The 17,756-nt window shown below is 48.4% G+C and overlaps 1 long non-coding RNA gene across 2 annotated transcripts; it reads right to left on the bottom strand.

The window, feature by feature from the left end:
* Positions 1–490: 490 nt before the first annotated feature.
* Positions 491–16,385, bottom strand: LOC100012795 (uncharacterized). Of its 2 annotated transcripts, none has more exons than XR_008912544.1 (5): positions 16,016–16,385; positions 15,307–15,571; positions 14,246–14,333; positions 12,467–12,514; positions 491–2,208 (listed from the first exon to the last, which is right to left on the bottom strand). It is a non-coding gene; the product is annotated as an uncharacterized LOC100012795 (long non-coding RNA). The 2 variants fall into 2 exon arrangements; XR_008912545.1 differs by having other exon boundaries at positions 15,316–15,571; positions 16,016–16,212.
* Between the last annotated feature and the right edge of the window lie 1,371 nt (positions 16,386–17,756).

The following is a 17,756-nucleotide window of genomic DNA, read 5'->3' as shown; positions in this document are numbered from 1 at the left end:
AGCTGAATCTCCACCAGAAAGTCATAGTCAGGGTTGCACTGACTTCTAAAGGGAAGTTTTCAGGCCCCTCAGTCAAAATATGAAGCCTTCTTCATCCCTCCAGCTCGTAGGTTGGAATCTGTTCCTCCTCCATGGGTCAGTGTAGAAGTGGCCATGCCTGACCTCTTGGAAGGAGGGTAAGATTCCTCCTCCCTTCCTTCCTCCCTCCCTCCCTTCCTTCCCTCCTTCCCTCCCTCTCTTCCTTCCTTCCTTCCCTCCCTCCCTTCCTTCCTTCCTTCCTTCCTTCCTTCCTCCCTTCCTTCCTTCCTTCCTTCCTTCCTCCCTCCTTCCCTTCCTTCCCTCCTTCCCTCCTTCCTTCCCTCCTTCCCTCCCTCCCTTCCTTCCCTCCTTCTCTTCCTTCCTTCCTTCCTTCCTTCCTTCCTTCCTTCCTTCCTTCCTTCCTTCCTTCCTTCCTTCCTTCCTTCCTTCCTTCCTTCCTCCCTTCCTTCCTTCCTTCTCCCCTCATCTCTCTCTGAAGTACCCAAGAAAGCATTAGCATGAGTGGCTGGGGTCATATAAGGCACACCAGATCTCCAAACTCTTCCCCAAACCATCACTGGGCAGTGTGATGCCAGGGCTCATAGTCAGCTTCTCCCTTCACCCTCACCCCCCACTTTCCAACTTGTCATTTCTGAATCACTAATCAAATCACCATTAACAATGATACTTGAAGGCATGTCATCCTATTCCCCTGTAGCTCCATTAACCACCTCTGAAACTTTCCCAAAGAAAATGCCAGCTCGCCTATTAGAAGCAAACTCCCTGAGGGCAGGGACTGTCTTGCTTTCATTTCTGTTTCACTGTATTTTAATTTGTTAAATATTTTTTGTTAATTATTTTTAATGCATATCCTCATAAGAACTGAATTCAAATGCTGGCTCTGCTATGTACATTTTGTGGGACCTTACCCTCTCTGGGCCTCCATTTACTCATCTGTAAAACTGTGGGGTTTCTAAGGTCTCTTTGTGCTTGACTAATAGGTCATAACAGTTGGCACCCTTCATGTTTTACGAAGCACTTCATGAATATCCTCTCATTTGATTCCATAAGCCAACGACTCTCTGGAGCTTGACTCCAATGGCACATGCTAATACGGGTGAGCTGGGTTCTTTGACAAATGGGAAGGAACCATTCTTGCTAATATTTCATGCTTTTGGCTTTGCCACATACCAAGACTGAGTGTGGTTTTGTATAGCTGCAAAGTAGTGAGCACAACTGCGTGCCACTGTCCCATCCTCTCACGAAACGGCCACCATGGTCTAGTCTATCCTAGTGGCCCAACAGACCATTTCCGCTACACAGAGAAAAGGCTCTTGGGAGCTCTTCCCCAAATAAGGCAGTGGCACTGCCGACTCTGCTGGTTGCTGCTTTTAGAGAATACCTTCGTCTAAGTCAGGAGCTCTAGGACAGAAGAAAGAGACCCCACCAGGTGCCACATTAGTAAAAGGAACCAGCCACTGGGCAAGGAAGCATCTGAAGCATCACTGCTCCCTTCCACTCTTCGAGTTACTCCTGGGAACCAGCCTCAGGGAAAGGAGCACAAAACTGATGGCCCGGCTGGGCCATCTACTGCCTGGTGGCAACTCCACCACAGAGAACGGGAAGTCTGAAATAAGGTTTCAAGCAGCTACTGAGTCCTGGATTTGGGGACTCAGTGCAAGAAATCCAGGCAAACTCCTACACAAGTTATTCACAGGAAGGCCCGTGAAGGGGAAGACTGATGGTTTGGGGTCATTCCAGGACCCCAAAGGCCTTCTTCCTATCACATGCAGAATGCTGTCTCCTCCGAATCACGGCTACACCCTCTGGGAAACTCCTCCTGAGGCATCCCAACCTGCCTGGGATTGTGCACACACACACCCTCTGACCCTCGCAAAGGAGGGGGCCTGGTGGGCAGGCAGGATGCCCAGAGACTCAAAGGCACACCTGCACAGCTGGTCAGAGCAGGGCGCCCTCATCCTGGCTCCCCATCCAACTAGAGGCGAGGAAGGACCTGGCAAAAGGCATGAGTCAACAGGAGGAAAAGGGCAACCAAGCAGAGAAGCGAGGGAGAGAGGGCAGAAAAAGAAAGGGAAGAAATGGAAGCATCCAAGAGATGAGTCACACTGTACTTACAACTTTCAGCCTGATAGTCTGGGACAAACTGCTCATCATTGTCAGGTACCTGAGCTGAAGAAAGAAAAAAAAAGAAAAGAAAAGAAAAAAAATGAGCCAAACGACCAAAGCATAATGGAGAAATAAGGGCAGCGGGGAGGGCAGGGGAGGCTGGGGAAGCCTCACTCTTTGAGGCTGCCAGTGCCTTGGCACTGACAACTGCCTGAGGCATGAGAGGATCTGGACCCAGGAGGGCAATGAAGAAGACAAGGAGGGGTCCCAGCAGGCACAGAACTAGGAGGGCCACCTCTTTGCCTGCCTGGTCCTATATAAGCCAGGGCCCTGGCACCCACCCCTCAGGTGCTCTTCATTCTGTAAAGTCTTACTTTGGCAAGGCCAGCTGCCAGGAGTCCAGCCCACCCCTAAATGTTGCTGGCCCTGGATTGATTCAAAAGAAAACTACAAAGGCCCATTTATCCATCTGTGGGCCACCACCAACTGCATCATTTCACTGGTCTTCTCCAGCTTGTAACAGCAATACTGCCCCAGGTCTGTCTGCGGGGAAATGTTGTCCAAGGGGGAGAAGGAAGAGGAGAGATGCTGGGGATTAGGGAGTTTGTAAACAAGGGGAACTCTATAATAAGAACCAGAAGTGGCAGCTGCAGGTAGCACCCATGGCATGACAGACTGTACAACATGCTTTACAAATCGGATTTCATTTGCTCTGGGCCCTGACTCTTCCTGGGCATCCACCAAACTCTAAGCCACTGTTCTCTCTGCCCTGGAAATGGCACAGCACTGATGCCTTGGAAGGCCACGGTAAGCCACAATGCTTCAAAGAGGGGACACTCATTTCCCCATGGCCTCGACCTCCCACCAGAGGCCAACAAGCTTCAGGGAACCAAGTGCTCACAGACATCATGATGGCCAGTCCCTGCCTGACTGGGTAAAAACCTAGCCCTGACCCAGACCTCTTTGTCATTTGTGCCTCCATCAAGCTCTAGGTTCCAGGTTAATCACTAATTATTGTTCCCCTTGTTCCACTCCAGGCCATCCTGTCCTTGAAAACATGTCAAGAAGTTAAAGGCGCCCTCCACCTCCCACCTCTGCTGCGTTTGCAGGCTGACTCCCAAGAGGAGAACAGGAGTGACCTTGGCTGTTTTCAGTGAATTTGCTCTCCTGGGCCTAGGAACTGGGCATGAATACTTGACCCAGGCCATGCTTGGGCGAGGGGTCTCCAGAAGGAAAGGGGACTTTCTCCCTTGGCCAGATCCTTGATCTGCCTTTTCACAGTTTGTTGTTGTTGGGGAAATAAGGACCATCTTGATAGCTGGGTCGTTGGTTTTGGTTTGCTGGTTTGGTTTGGTTCTTGATAGGGAAGGAATGTTCCCAGGATGCAATCTCCTTCCACCGACACAGATTCATGGTTTGTCAGTAACTTAGTCTTAGAGAGTTGAAAAGCAAAGCAGATCTGCAAAGCTAAACAAATCCTCTAAGACAAGAAGTTGGGCAGATAAAGCAATTCAGAAGTGTTTACCATGTGCTGAGGATAAAAGCAAACAAGACAATGGCTACCCTCAGAAAACTTCCCTTCTGATGCCAATGGGTACCTAGAAAGAAGAGTAAGGAAGGGACTGGAAGAGGACTCTGAAAGGGCTAAAGAAGTGGGCACATCCAGAAAGAGGAGACTACGTAGGAGTAAAACGATCATTGCCTGGGCCTCTCACAAAATGGTGGTCTGGACTAGGGACTTTTTCATCCACAGTTCCAAGGTGGGAAGGCCAGTGGCAGTGAAGAGTTGGAGGAATCCTGGAATGAACTGTGCCAGAAAGGGCTTCTGAGGTTCTCTATTATCCTCTAAGATTTCGCTGCCCAGAAACAAAGGAAAGGAGACTTGGCGATTTCTGCTATTTCCTAACACACACACCCACTGAATGATTAAGCTTCCCTTCTCTCATCTCAGAATCAGATTCCTCCAAGACATCCCCTTCCATAAAATTAACCCACTAAGGACTTCTCCGTCAGCCACTATCTCTGTATCCCTGCCTGATGATGTGGCTCATCAGGAGATTTTGTGCTTTTCCATCTTCGGTGCCAACAATGGGATGTGGGCCAAGTTGAGAATGTCTCCACCCAACAAAGCCAAGGGCATCTCCTCGTGAATTACCCTTGAAAGGCTGAGGAACGGCTGTCATTCCATTTTAGCCTCATCCTTCGAGCTCCTCAAAACATTCCAAGCTGGAATCCCATCAGCTGGAGGACAGCTAAGTAAACTATAGTGTCTGACTAGTTGTCACTGGAGCAGGAGAAAGCAAATGTGACAGACACCGGAAAGCCTAGTGAGATCTCCATGAACAGATAGATGCAGAAGGAAGGAGGCGAAACCAAGAAAACAATTGAAACTATGACTAGAATAGTATCAATGGAAACAACCACTGCCCCATCCCCAATTAAAAAAAAAAAGAATCAAACACCGATGTTGGAAAATTGTGAAAAACAAACATGGCTGGAAAGGAGCTATAAGGTGATCCCTGACCCCCCCCCCCACACACACACACACACTCCTTCGCAGAGATGAGCCTGAGGGACACAAGGGTTGTCCATTGGTCAAATGTTTTCAGACTTTCCCAAGGTATTGATTTTTTCCCTGTCTTTAAAAAAATATTGGCAGCAGCTGGGTGGCTCAGTAGATTGAGACCCAGAGATGGAAGGTCCTGGATTCAAATGTGACCTCAGGTGTATGACCCTGGACAAGTCATTTCACCCCATTGCCTAGCCCCTTACCACTTTTCTGCCTTGGAACCAATAACACAGTATTGATCCTAAGATGGAAGGTAAGGGTTAAAAATAGGTACCCGGTTCTGTATTACTTGTGATGTGGGATGGCTCTCTGGGAAGGGAAGGAACTCGGAAGAACTGTGGTGATGTTTTAAAAACGACATCAGTAAAACTTGATTTTAAAGGTTGGGTTGTTTTTTCACTGTATTCGCTAGATTTGTGAATCTTTAAAAATCACCCCCAAACACAGCATGGCGCCACCTCCTAAAGCAGAGGCAAACGGGGACCCACTTTTTCTCCATCCTCCCCGCAGCACCTCTCAGGGCTCCTCTACTGAGGAGGCTTCAGGAAGGGGACTGATTCAGCCGTGACAGCTCCATCCCCAACCTTGGCCTCTAACAGACAGCGTTTACTGATCGCACACCATTGGCCATCCTCTCCAAGAGCAGCTGGAAATGACCGGCGAGTAGCTACAAGAGTCTCCCAGCCAAGTTTCCACTATTCTTTGTGTTAAATCTGGAGTACCAGGGACGTTGGTGGGGTGTGTATGTGTGGGGGGGGGGGTCCGGCTTGTACGCGGGAGCTAGGGAAGAGGTACCCGGAGGAATGACAGCATTGGGGACCAAAGTGGGGGGGGGGGGGAGATCGAGCCTGAGCCGTAGCTGTCCTCCTTCCATTCAAGTCCTCCGATAATAGCTGCTTACGCACAGTTTGTAAAAGGAGTAAACTGACGGCGGCGTTTGGACTCTTTTTTTAAGATCCCAAATAAATAGACCTCACACTTACGCCCGCCCGAGCACATTACAGAAATCTCACCAAAAAGCAGATGACTCACATTCGCACAGGAGCTAATCTTAAGAAAGTGAATAGAGCGGGGAGCCAGCGCGCTCCTTAAATAGACGCGGGCCATGTGTGCGCCTGTCTGTCTCTCTGTCTGTCGGTCGGTCTGTCTGTCTGACTGACTCCGGGTCGGAGTGAGAGGAAGAGGAAGCAGTTAGCCAAAAACAGAACTTGGATCCAGGCAAGGAAAATGGGGCAAGAAAGCGCAGCTCCCCTTCCCATTCTCCGTGGATCCCCCGCAGGGCTCTCGGGTCCAACGCGAGCCCCGCGGCCAAGGAGACCTGGAAAGTGGCTCCGTGAGCCGGAAGGCTCAGGCTAGGCCGCCGGGAGATGCACTTGGAACGCTCCCGAACGAGATGAAAATGTTTCCCCTCACGACTTAATTAAGGGGAGAAGGCAAAGAGGAAGTGAAGGCGAAGGGGGACAAGCCAGAGCAAAAGGCCAATAAAAGGCTTTCAAGGAGATGGAGCCCGTGGATTTTATTGGCAACAGCCCGGGCGGCTCTAGCACTCCATTGCGCATTAAGAGACAAGTAGCCACCCAGTCTCAGAATCTCTCCTCAGCTGGGCAGAATGTGCTCTCTCAGCTATTTGGCCGCCGGCTCGGGCATTATTACCAAACGCCCCCGCCCCCACTGGGAGGGAGGGGGAAGCCGAGGAAATCTTCATTAGAATGCGAATGCCCCAGAAGCCGCGGCAAACCCCACTTTCCGGGGAGGTAGCGTTTCCCTACCGACTGCCCCCTCGCAGAAAGAGAAACAAAACCCAGCAGTTCCGTGAAGCTCGCTCTATCGGTTTCCGAATGGAAGAGAGATTCGGGCTCGAGAAAAAGTTGGCATTTAAGGATCTTCCGCAGTCCGCGGCTTATTGGGGAAAGAATGAGGGTGACTTTTTTTTTAAACAGGAACCCAAGCATTGGTTTCTCTTTCTTTTCTCTGGGAGAAGCGGGGGGGGGGGGCAAAACCCCCAGAGGTCAGAGCCCCCAGCCCTGCCCCAAGAGCGAGCGGGTAGCAGCAGCAAAGGGTTAATGTTTAATTAAAACCAGCTCCAAGCAGGGAAACAATGACCCCGAGCCAAACAAGGCAGAAGATGTATGAGTCATTCTTTCTGCCAGTGAATGAGACAGCTGATCTCCCAACCATTCCTCAAGACAGGCAGTCAGGGCTGGAGGCCGGTCTCCATTCACAAAAACCCAGCCAGGCCAGCCCGAGCCATGTGGGCCAGCCGCAGGCTTCTCCTGTCACACCCTGCCGGCAGGAAACTTGAACCCTGGGCAGCAGAAACACACCAGGCCCGCGGCTTTGGGCTTTGTCTCCCCACAGAGCCCGGGCCTGCCCAGGAGGGAGCTCGACTCCAAGAAGGGATCTGCTTGGAGCGGGAGGAAAACTCGGAGACTTAACGCTTTGTGGCCAGAGGCAGCTCCACGCAGGAAGCTGCGCGGGGCTCGGTCTGCCGCGGGGCTGGGGCTGAGCGGCCTTCCGAGCAACCGAGAGCTCCAGAACGCTGCCACAATCTGGCTTTGCCCGAGACGTTCGATGTCAGCCTGCTGGAGAAACTTTTCTCCTTTAACGCCATCGCGAAAGCCAGCCACGAGCAATTCTCCCCTCCCCATCCGCACACAGACTAGTACTTTGGCTAATCCCCAGAGCGAGCTTCGGGCCATGGAACAAAATCGTCATGAGTCCGCTAAGCCCGGTTCAAGGCCACATCCGCTGGTAACATTTAAAATGACGGCCCCCAAACCTAAGCATTAATTAATGCTCAAGCATAAACACGGCTAGAGAGACAAAAGGGAAGCGGCTTCCCCCTCTGGAGAGGCTTTAAGACTCCTTAAAGACATCCCTTCTTTCTACGCCCAGCCTTGGGTCTCAAAACAACCTCCATTCTCATCTTCCAGCTGATCTGCTGGGACTTGTAAAGGCAACTGGAGCTTAAGTTAAAAGAAGGCCCAAAGGTCTCTTCCTTTCTTCTCTTTCCTTTGACGGCCCTCCCCGTGTTAAAAAAAAAAAAAAACACTTTAGGTTCTCCCGAACCCGGAGCCCCTTACCTATGTCACCATCAAAGAGCATCAAAAGGGGGGAAAAGTCCAATTGGATCATTCTTGTCAATGACCCACACAGATGATCAAGGACCCCGGGGCCTTAGTACTTGGGTGGGCTCCAAAGACTGCTCCAGGTCCAATGTAATTCCTCCTCCCTCTATTTAGGTGTGAATAACTTCAGCCCAGGAAGCACCCTGGTAAGATGCTCCTGAGGAGGACCTGGAGTTCAAATGCACCTCCTTTCCCAGGCTACCCAACATGGCACTTTCCTGACTTAAATGGACCCAGGAATGTCTCAGAATTCCAGAAAACCTCCACCCAAAATGAGACACCTTTTATTCACTCCAGAGGAATCCCACTCCCATCACATAGGTATTTAAATGGGTTTTTTTCTTCTTAACTATACAAAAAGCTTGATTTTTTAAAATTGTAAGCATTTATTTCTTGCTGTGCCAGGCATAAATAGCACACTTTCATCAAGTCAATTCTTGATTTGATTGAAAATTATGATGGTGTCGTAAATCGGGAAAGATGTCATCCCTGGACTTCCACGCATCCCATGTCAAAAGTGGACAGATTTAAATTCTAAATAACCAGATTATTTCTGGGTACAAGTTCAGGAACAAGGATAAAGTCAAAGAGAAGCACCTCAATGTTCAAGACCACATTGACTCTTATTTGGTGAAGGAAAATACTTGTGTGTGTGCACTACATATAGACAAATATACATATATTGCATATATATATATATATATATATATATATATATATATATATGCAAGTTAAAAACTAAGTATAAGGCATGGCCCTTCTTTGCATGGGAGTCATCCTTGGTGAGATCGGAGAAATAAAGGAAAAGTTCTGGTGCCCCAATGGACAAGATAACTGCACTAGAGAAAGAATTACCAAAAAGTTCTCCCCTGGTGTTGGGGAAGCCTTTTCACCAGCTCTCCCATTCTCCTGGCCAAAAGGTCACTTCCCAGACATCCCACAAACTGTCCATGGGCTATATCCTTGGAGTATTTTGAAGCCATTTCCCCCTCTTTGGTTTGACCTCCGGGGATGAAATTTGTAAACAAATTCCTAGTGAAATCAGCACTTTGTTCTAAGCTGGTCCGGCTTCCTCCTGTCCCTGGCCCCAGCACGTATATTTCTGGCATCAGTGACAACAAGGCCAAGGTCAAGAAGCCAATTTCTTCCCACCCTCTCTATTTGTTCCAGAATCGAGGACTTTCATCAAGATAGAATGACATGAAGTTGGGTTAATATTTGAACCAATTATTTCAAGTCACTGAATAACTGCCATCTGCCAACAGCAATCTAATATCAAAATAAACACAATCAATAAAAGCGTTTTGCATATGAAAATGCCAAGAGAAAACGGCAGTGGCATAAATAAACAATGGTACTTGGGGGGTTGGGGGAGTGGTTTAGCATCATTGTCATTTGCCTCTTGACAATGGGAAACCTGACTACCCATTTTCTACTTCAGGACTGTACGAGAGCTTTCACAATTCAATTCTACCATCCGGAGATTTTTACCCCAAGACTTTTCAGGGTTTCAGATCACAGAAGGAATATCGGCTTATTTGCCCTGCCCAGATAAATGTGTCTATTCTATATACTTAAAGGAGGAAGTGAATTTTCATAAAAATCCCATGGCTTTGAAATAACCCCTCCTTCCAAAATGTATAGTTATTTGCTTAAACTCCCTCCATATTAATTCTCTTTGGTAAACCATATTAGTTACCACAATGGCAAATTACCATACAGGCTATTATTCTGCATTTCATTTCTCTTAGAAAAATTCTTAAAGGAACAATAAATAAAGTTTGCTAGGTTTGGGAGGGTCTCCATTTATGCTTTTTTAAAATCTTTTTTTCTGAATGATTTGCCACAGATATATGTATATATGTTTAATAAATAGATTTTCTAACCTAATTTCTACCTCCACAATGTTCTCAGCCTGAGAGAGAAGCCTGGTTAGTTGCTAATCTTTCTTTCTTTCTTTCTTTCTTTCTTTCTTTCTTTCTTTCTTTCTTTCTTTCTTCCTTTCTTTCTTTCTTTCTTTCAGACAGTTAAAATGGCTGGAGACTTTCTTGGTCACTTTCCTGGCTACAGCGCGTCATGAAAAGAAATATGTAAACAGGACCAAGACAGCCAGTTTGGCAAAGTGCACAAGGACATAAATGGCTAAATCCAGCCGTGGATAAACAAGATGAATTTGAAGATCGTTTTTCTGGCTAGAATGTGAAATAAAGTGGAGTTAACTAGCATATGCCATTCTGACACCCCGGGATAACAAATGTGCTTGCACCCTCACAAACTTGTATTCAACTGTTAGTGGAAAGAAATAATACGAAAAGTGAACCAAGAGAATAAGCAAATGTTGAAAGAACAAATCCTCATTATTAAAGGATAATTAAATTTCTCTTCCAAAGTATCTCATCAACTTTTATAGCTTTGGGAGACATATTAGAAGAAGGAACAATGACAAATATATTAGAGTGCATGTAAAAATATGAGAATATCCTTATTTTGAAAAAATAAATAAAGCAAAACTGGCATTAGGTTAAGGAGTCTGTGTCAGCATAGCTGACCTTAAGTACCTTGGTGATAGGAGGCTTTCTTTACCAGAAGTCTCGGCATTCATAAAGGTGATAGGATTCACAGCACAAATACTCGTGCTCTTAAAATTAAAATGCTTCTGCATAAAACCCAATTTATTTCAAAAATAGCAACCATACCCTCAGCTTGGGCTTATAGAGCTGGGTCTATTTTTTTTTTTTTAATTCCTGGGTAAGAATTTATAGAACCAACTTTAAGAGCATAAGGGAAAACTTGGATGGATCATTCAAATCACTCATTCATTTAGCCACAGGAAACAAGCTTAAAACTATAAAAATGCACCAAAGCTGATTATATATCTATAAAAATATTTATAAGTCAATTATAGATGCCACATTTTTTAAATTCCAGAAACAGGGTTGCTATGCACACCCAAAAATCTGCCAGCAATTATTTTTACTTGGAATCAGTGAGCATTAAACACTGTTTAAGAAGTAACAAAATGTTCCAACTCAATGAAGGGAATATTCAGTTCTAATCCATACACCAATAAATTATCTCATAGATTTCATAAGTATTCTGATACATTTCAATTCTTAAAAAACCAGTAGATGGAGGTCAATAACATCAGGGCAAACCAGATAAAGAAAAGTCCCCTCTGGGTCCATGGGTGACTGGTGATGCATTACAAGAAATTCTATTTTCGGTGACCATCCAAGTGACGCTTATAAACCCCGGTCTCCCTTATCACTGCCTAACCTTTATCAGTGTCTCAACATAATCCCTGTGCAACAAAATAGTGAAGAGATCTTTAGGGGTACAACATTTACAAAAATAGCTAAAGCAAATATTCAAGCTTAGACAATTGAAATGTCAACAAAACAAAGAAACTCACTTTCCGTGCTTCCAGCAACTTGACCATGCAGAACTGGGGGTGGGGGGTAGGGGGGATGATGCCCTCTGTCTCAAAGCAGGAGTGATGACTGTTCCCTCTAGGTTTAGCGTAGGAAAATCTGGCCCCCACTAGCTCAGAAAATCCCACCCACCAAATGCCACAACCGACAGTGAGCTAGAATTTGAGCAAAAGTACCCCCCAAATAGCCGCAAGACTTAAGTTCTCTCTCTAACTTTTCCCCTAGAATCCTCCCACAAAATCCATTCCGACGGGACAACACAAATCACTTCTATGCCTTCTGCTCATTGTATAAAATGCCAAAGGATTTTTCCCCATCCGCAAAGAAAACAAACACCCTTCAATACCAGGAACTTCTGTACTTTTATAAAAACACTGTCTCATTGTCCCTGTGAAATACTGCCAGCCTCCCACAGCGAAGGGGAGATCCCAGTGGATCTCAATATTGCTTAACCTAATCAAAATTAGAAGGAAAATGCCTCTAGCAGTCTCCCTGTCTTCCAAGGTGAATTCCAAGAAAGGCACTAGCCAAGCCCCATCCACATTCAACACTTGCTTGCCTGATGTACAGTAAGTAAAGAGAAGGTAAGGAAAAACCCGACTCAGCTCCCCAGGCTTCCTCGCAGCCGAAGCTCAATACACACCAAAGGCTCTGTGTTGGGCACAAGGTGGGAAGAAGACACTGGCACTCAGATCTTGAAGCATCCCGTCCCGATGAACCCAGAGACACTAATTTCTGCCATCAGAAAAAGTACTCCAAGAGGACAGCGGGGAACTAAGTGTGCGATGCTGCCGCTTGGCTTCAGAGGAAACAACCAGCCCCGCGCTGGCTCGCTGAGGTCTCCTGAGGTACAATCATATAAACCTGATCAATTGCAATTAAAATCTGAGTAGAGGCTCAGAACTGGAAGTCTTGGTGCATTAGTCCTTGCCCAAAGCAGATGTGACTGGGAGCTGGAAGCAGTTTCTCCTGGTAATTTGTGATGACACAGGGTAGAGCAGCCCCAGAGTCCCCAAAGACAAACTCATCAGAAGCTCTAATGTATGCATGACACATGAGGTGGCTCTTTTAGAGCTCAATTAATTGGTCTGAACATTAAGACAGCAAGTTCAGGACTTTTTTTTTCCTCTGGAGTTTCATTCCTCCCTCCCCACCCCCACCCCCACCCTTTTTACAAGCATTTCCCCCCTTACCTTCTGCAAGCCATGTTTCCTGTAATTGGCTCAGATCTTGAAAGAGTTCTAAAAAAAAAAAAAAGGTGAAGACTTAAAATAATATGGCAACCCAACCTTTAATCTTATCCTTCATGAAGCAAAAATGTTATCCAAGAATGAGATACTTTTTTTTCTCTGACACACATGAATAATATGTATGAAAATATTACTAGAAGAAAATATTTTAGGGAGAGAGATCATTTCTCATTTTGAACATGCCAATACCTGATATTTGCTTTGTGGGAAAAGGGGGTCCATCTATTCAAGACCTCATTAAGCCTAGCAAAAAAAAAAATCTGACTTCTTCCAGCTCAGACCCCAGGCACAGGCAGATCATCACTAGGGACTGGCCTAGCCACCCATCCTTCCTTTCTCCCTTGTAACAGATACCAATCAATCTCTCTCTCTCTTTCTTCTCTCTCTCTCTCTCTCTCTCTCTCTCTCTCTCTCTCTCTCTCTCTCTCTCTCTCTCTCTCTCTCTCTCTCTCTCTCTCTCCCCTCTCTCCTCTCTCTCCCTCAGAAAATAGAGGTGAAAACCAAGGAAAAAATGAAAAAAAAAAACATTTCATGTATCTACCATTATGACTTCAGAGAGTCTTAGCTCTTGCCATGGTGAGGGGCCCATAGGAATGCCCTTCCTAGAAAGGACTGGAATGCTGGAGGCTAATTCTGTGTGACACCTAGCTGGGGGAATCGGCATCACTCCCTGCCATATTGGTCACTGTATCCAGGAGTTTTGATTCAGCTGTTAGTGGACCATAATGGGAAGGAAATTCTTATTTATTTCCAAAGTCTATTGACATCAGGAGCAGAGAAATATAACCTTGGCTTTTCTCTGAGAATTAAAAAATCCAAAGGAGACTGGCTGTAGTCTGAATGGCTATGTGGGTTGATGCAAGAAAGGATATTTTCAGAAACAATGGAACTCAAAATCCAAACTTTAGCTAGCTAAGAATTGCAAACTTTTCGCTATTTAGTTGTGGTAATTCAGCCAGCAGAAAGGATTTCCAAGAGTCAATTCACCTGGCTAAAAGTTTGCTTTTCAGTTCATCTTTTCCAAAACTACATGAGAGAAGCCAAAGAGTTAATCTTTAGCTTCTGCCTCCCTGGGAGCACAAGGAGCCTTCAGTGACATAAATTAACATCTACTAAAGACTTAAATAGGGTTCACTAGTAGCTCCAAGTTCGTAAACTTATCTAATGGCCTAATAACTTGGTCAGCTTTTAGTGTTTTTTTTTTTAATTATTTTTTTTATTGCATCTTGAACATACATAAAGGAGTGGTCTGAGACCTTCTCAGGTTGTTCCACCTTAACCATATATTAAGTAATTTCTCCTGAATGAACATGAAAGTGTCAGTGTCTGAATGACCTCTCACTGGCTTCTCCAACTCAATTGGACATCTTTTGAATTTTTTTCCTCCCTCTTTGCAGTTTTATTGATACACCATATGGGCTGTAATACTAAAGCACACCCATGGCTGGATAGAAGGCTGAGTGAGTAAGGGAGGGATGGCACATTTAACTGTACCTATTGCTCTTTGAAAACGTATTTAAGTGCAGACTCTTACCATATGGAAAGAGCTCGGAGTATCCCCCAAATACTCTGTCTCTCTGTCTATCTCTCTCTCTGTCTCTCTCTCTATATATATATACAAACACATTTTTGGAGGGGTAGGTTTTGTTTGTTTTTAAAAGGGATCTAAAGGACAGATCTGCTTTTTTTGGGGGGGGGGATCAGAACAAGACAAAAGCTCACCTTCTGAGTCATGAGCCAGGTCTCTGTTAATGAATTTTCTTTTCCTGACATTTGCTGGTTTCTCATTACAGCTTCTCCCACGCTGACTCTACAAATGGGAAAGATTAAATACTTTAATTTTTTTTTTTTTGAAACCTCTGATTGTCACATGCAAAAGTCGCATGCAAACCCGAGGGGGAAGATAATTCTCCTGGGCTCTCTCCCTCTTTCCTGCCAAGGGACACCCTTTGGAATCCTCCTTTCCTGGATCCAGCTGACAGCCAAAGCTGATGACCGGCTTTCTTTCGACAGCCTAGCCAGCAAAGGCTGAGGCCGCTGCTGCTCCGGCGGCGGCTGCTGCTGCTGCTGCTGTGGCCTGAGGCTGATGCCATCCCACAGTTTTTTATCCTGACGCATCTTGATGGAGAGAGATGCATATGGAAGGCTCCCTCCTCAGCATCCAGCCAGGGGAAGACATGCATTTAGCAGTTAGCTGGGCTGGTCTGAACTCTATCCATTTTCCTGAATCTATTTTAAAGGACCGCGAAAGCAAGAGGGGTGTTTTTTTTTCTACCCCCCCCGCCCCCGCGCCCCCCCCCCCCGCCCCCGCTACGAACACAGGCAAAACAAAAACAAAATCCTGAAAACCCAAAGTGTCAACATTGGTCTCAACTTCATTCTGTTCAATGTGGCAGACAAACCCAGCCAGAAACTTTGACTGCAGCTGCTGCTGCCTTCCTCCTCCTCCTCCTCCTCCTCCTCCTCCTCCTCCTCCTCCTCCTCCTCCTCCTCCTGCTCTCATCGTGTGCACTTTAACTATCCAAAAAGAAGTCTTAAAAAGAAAACGATGCCTTATCCCAGTCCCTGGCAGGAGGTACGCTCATTCTGAAGCCTCGGCTCCTACAGGGAGAGTCGCCCTACACAGGCAAGCCACGGAGAGCGATCTTGCAGGGACGAGCCCAGCGACTCCCTCACGGCGCCCCCTCCCCCCTCCCGCCCCCCCCCGCGCAGCCCTCCCCCTCCCGCGGAGAGAGAAGTCGGAGTCAAGTTTATAAACAGCCTCTCGGGCGCCGCTCACTCACGGTGCTGACCAAGTAAGGCACTTGCTGGTCATAGAAGCCGTCCATCCCGAGGCGGCGGCGGAGAGGACTGCTGCTGCTGCTGCTGCTGCTGCTGCTGCTGCGGCGGCGGCGGCGGCGGCGGCGGCGACTGCTGCTGGGCCGGGCCGGGCTGGGCCGGGCAGCTCTGGCTACGCGGTCTACGCGGGCTACGCGGAGCTGTTCAGCACCCTAGCGCCCGTGCTGGCATCGGGGAGGAGGTGCCCGGCCGATCGCAGCGGCTCCCGACCTAGAAAGGGGCGCGAGACGGCTATGAGACTGGGTCGAGCGGGTGAATGAAGCGGCGGCATTTGCATGGCTAATTACCCCGCTCCAGCCCCATTCACAAAAGCAGCCCCCCCTCCCTTCCTTCCCTTCCCCTCCATCCCCGCGCCGCCTCCTCCACCTGAGCCCCCGCCCGCCAGCTACTTTGGAGAGCCGCGACCAGCCGCGGGCGCAGAGACAAAGCGCCCGGGCCGGGCCCTGGGCGCTCGGCTCGGCTCCGAGGGTGCTGCCGGGGCGCCCCCCTCGGCGTGGCCAGCCAGGGCACAGCGAGCCACAGGAGTTGTTTAGCACCTAACGGGAGGCAGGAGAGGCTGTCCTAGTTGGCCACCCCCCTGTTTTCGGGGAGCCCTTCGCGCCCCCGCCCGCGCTGGGGCCTGGAGAGACGCGCAAAGTTGTGGGCGAGACCCACCTGAAGGCCGTGCCAGGCGCGGGGCTGCCACCACTCCCCTCCCAAAAGAATCCAAACATGAATCCTCGCCCAGCACCTCCCCCTCCGAAGCCGAGAGCGCCTCTGACAGAGCTCGCTTCGGCGGTCCTTCCTCCACTTCTCCTCCAGGGGCCTCCGAGCCAAACTGATGGATCCCTGCCTCCCATTGGCTCTCAGGCTCTTTCAGCAGATCAGATTTCGGGCTGTCAATCAGGCGGCGCTCTCCGGCCGGCTCCCCGATCTCCGCTTCCCTCCATGGCTCCCTCGCCCTCTCTCCCTGCCCGGCTCAGGTCATTACGGACGCTGGCCTCCCTAGAGACCGCCTCTGAGGGCCGTCCGGCCTCGGACACCTTCCTCAAGGGCTTCTCAGCTCGGGTCCCCTTCTATCTCCTTCTCTCCTCATCTTCTGTGACCAGACTCAGTTTCCCACTTTTTTTTTCGGCTTTACTGTCTTGCTCAAAGGCTATTTTCATTTCATTTGTAGACTGAATGATTTACCTATCTATCTATCTATCTATCTATCTATCTATCTATCTATCTATCTATCTATCTATCTATCTATCTATCTATCTATCCCCCTTAGATTGAGAGTTCTTTAAAGGCTGGGATTGTTTTCACCTTTCTTTGCATACTCCAGGCTTGGCGCAGTATACCTGGGACATAGAAGAAGCTTAATTAAAGCTTCTGGACACGACCTGTATGCGCACATACAGGGATAAGGCCGGTTGTTCATTAGCTTCCGACATCATCCCCTGCATCCCTCTGACTCGGTGGCCGGTTCCCACCAGGAGGGCCCCAGGCCAGCGTCTTCAAAGTGAGAGAGACAAGAGTGCCTTCCGAGGGATAACTGAAAGGACTGGATGACTTGAGGTGTTGGGGGGGCTGAACTTCGGTATTTATTTTATATTCCCCTGTGAAGATGGAGAGGGGAAAGTGTGAAGTCCCACGCAGCCCCTATTCTATTAGAGTAAAATAAAAAGCATGTGAAGGAAAAAGAGATAGAGGAGGGAATGGGGAGGAGGAGGAAAAGGTGGGGAGGAGGTCGAATACCCTGGAGACAGCCCATTTCCTGCGCTTTGTTATGGATACTCCAAAGGGGAGGGGGCACCCCCAAGCACTTAACCCTTTCGGGACTTCCTGGGAGCGGAAAAGGGGATTTTCGCTGCTGAGGTGTAGGACCTACCAGCCACCCTTAAGCTGGACTTGCTCTTTCTCCCCACCCCTCTGGCCCCCAGGATAGCACCCAGCTTGGCCCTGGAAGCTGCTTTAGAAATCAGGCTGCCAGCCCCTCTCTGATCTCTCCAACTGCATAGTTAGTTTCCCGGGGGAGGAGGGGCTGAGTAGAGAACAGCTCGGGCACACAGCCCACTCCCGACAAAGGGTGTATGGGACCCCTAAGCTTTCCGCCGTCAGGGCCTGAGGCCGATCGGAGGCGCTCGCAGGCTGCCCGTCAGAGCCTGGAATACAAGAGGCCCAAGGGCAGGAAGGAGGGACACATGGAAAGGGGGAGCTGGACAGGTTTCCGAGGAAACCCGGGGTAGAGGGCAGCCCCGCCTGGAGGGGAGGGGGGCGGGAGTAGCTCCCTGCCTCCCAGCCGCGCGCCGCGCCCCCATTGGCCACCTCCGGCCGAGGGCGGGGCCTACCCCATTCACAAAATCCTGGTCGGCAGGGTCACGTGCCGGGGGGGGGGGGTAAGACAGAACCAAAGTATCTACAGGCTCTG

The sequence above is a fragment of the Monodelphis domestica genome, chromosome 5 (assembly GCF_027887165.1).
Source record: "Monodelphis domestica isolate mMonDom1 chromosome 5, mMonDom1.pri, whole genome shotgun sequence".
Classification (NCBI taxonomy): domain Eukaryota; kingdom Metazoa; phylum Chordata; class Mammalia; order Didelphimorphia; family Didelphidae; genus Monodelphis; species Monodelphis domestica.
This window is presented reverse-complemented; position numbering and strand designations above follow the sequence as displayed.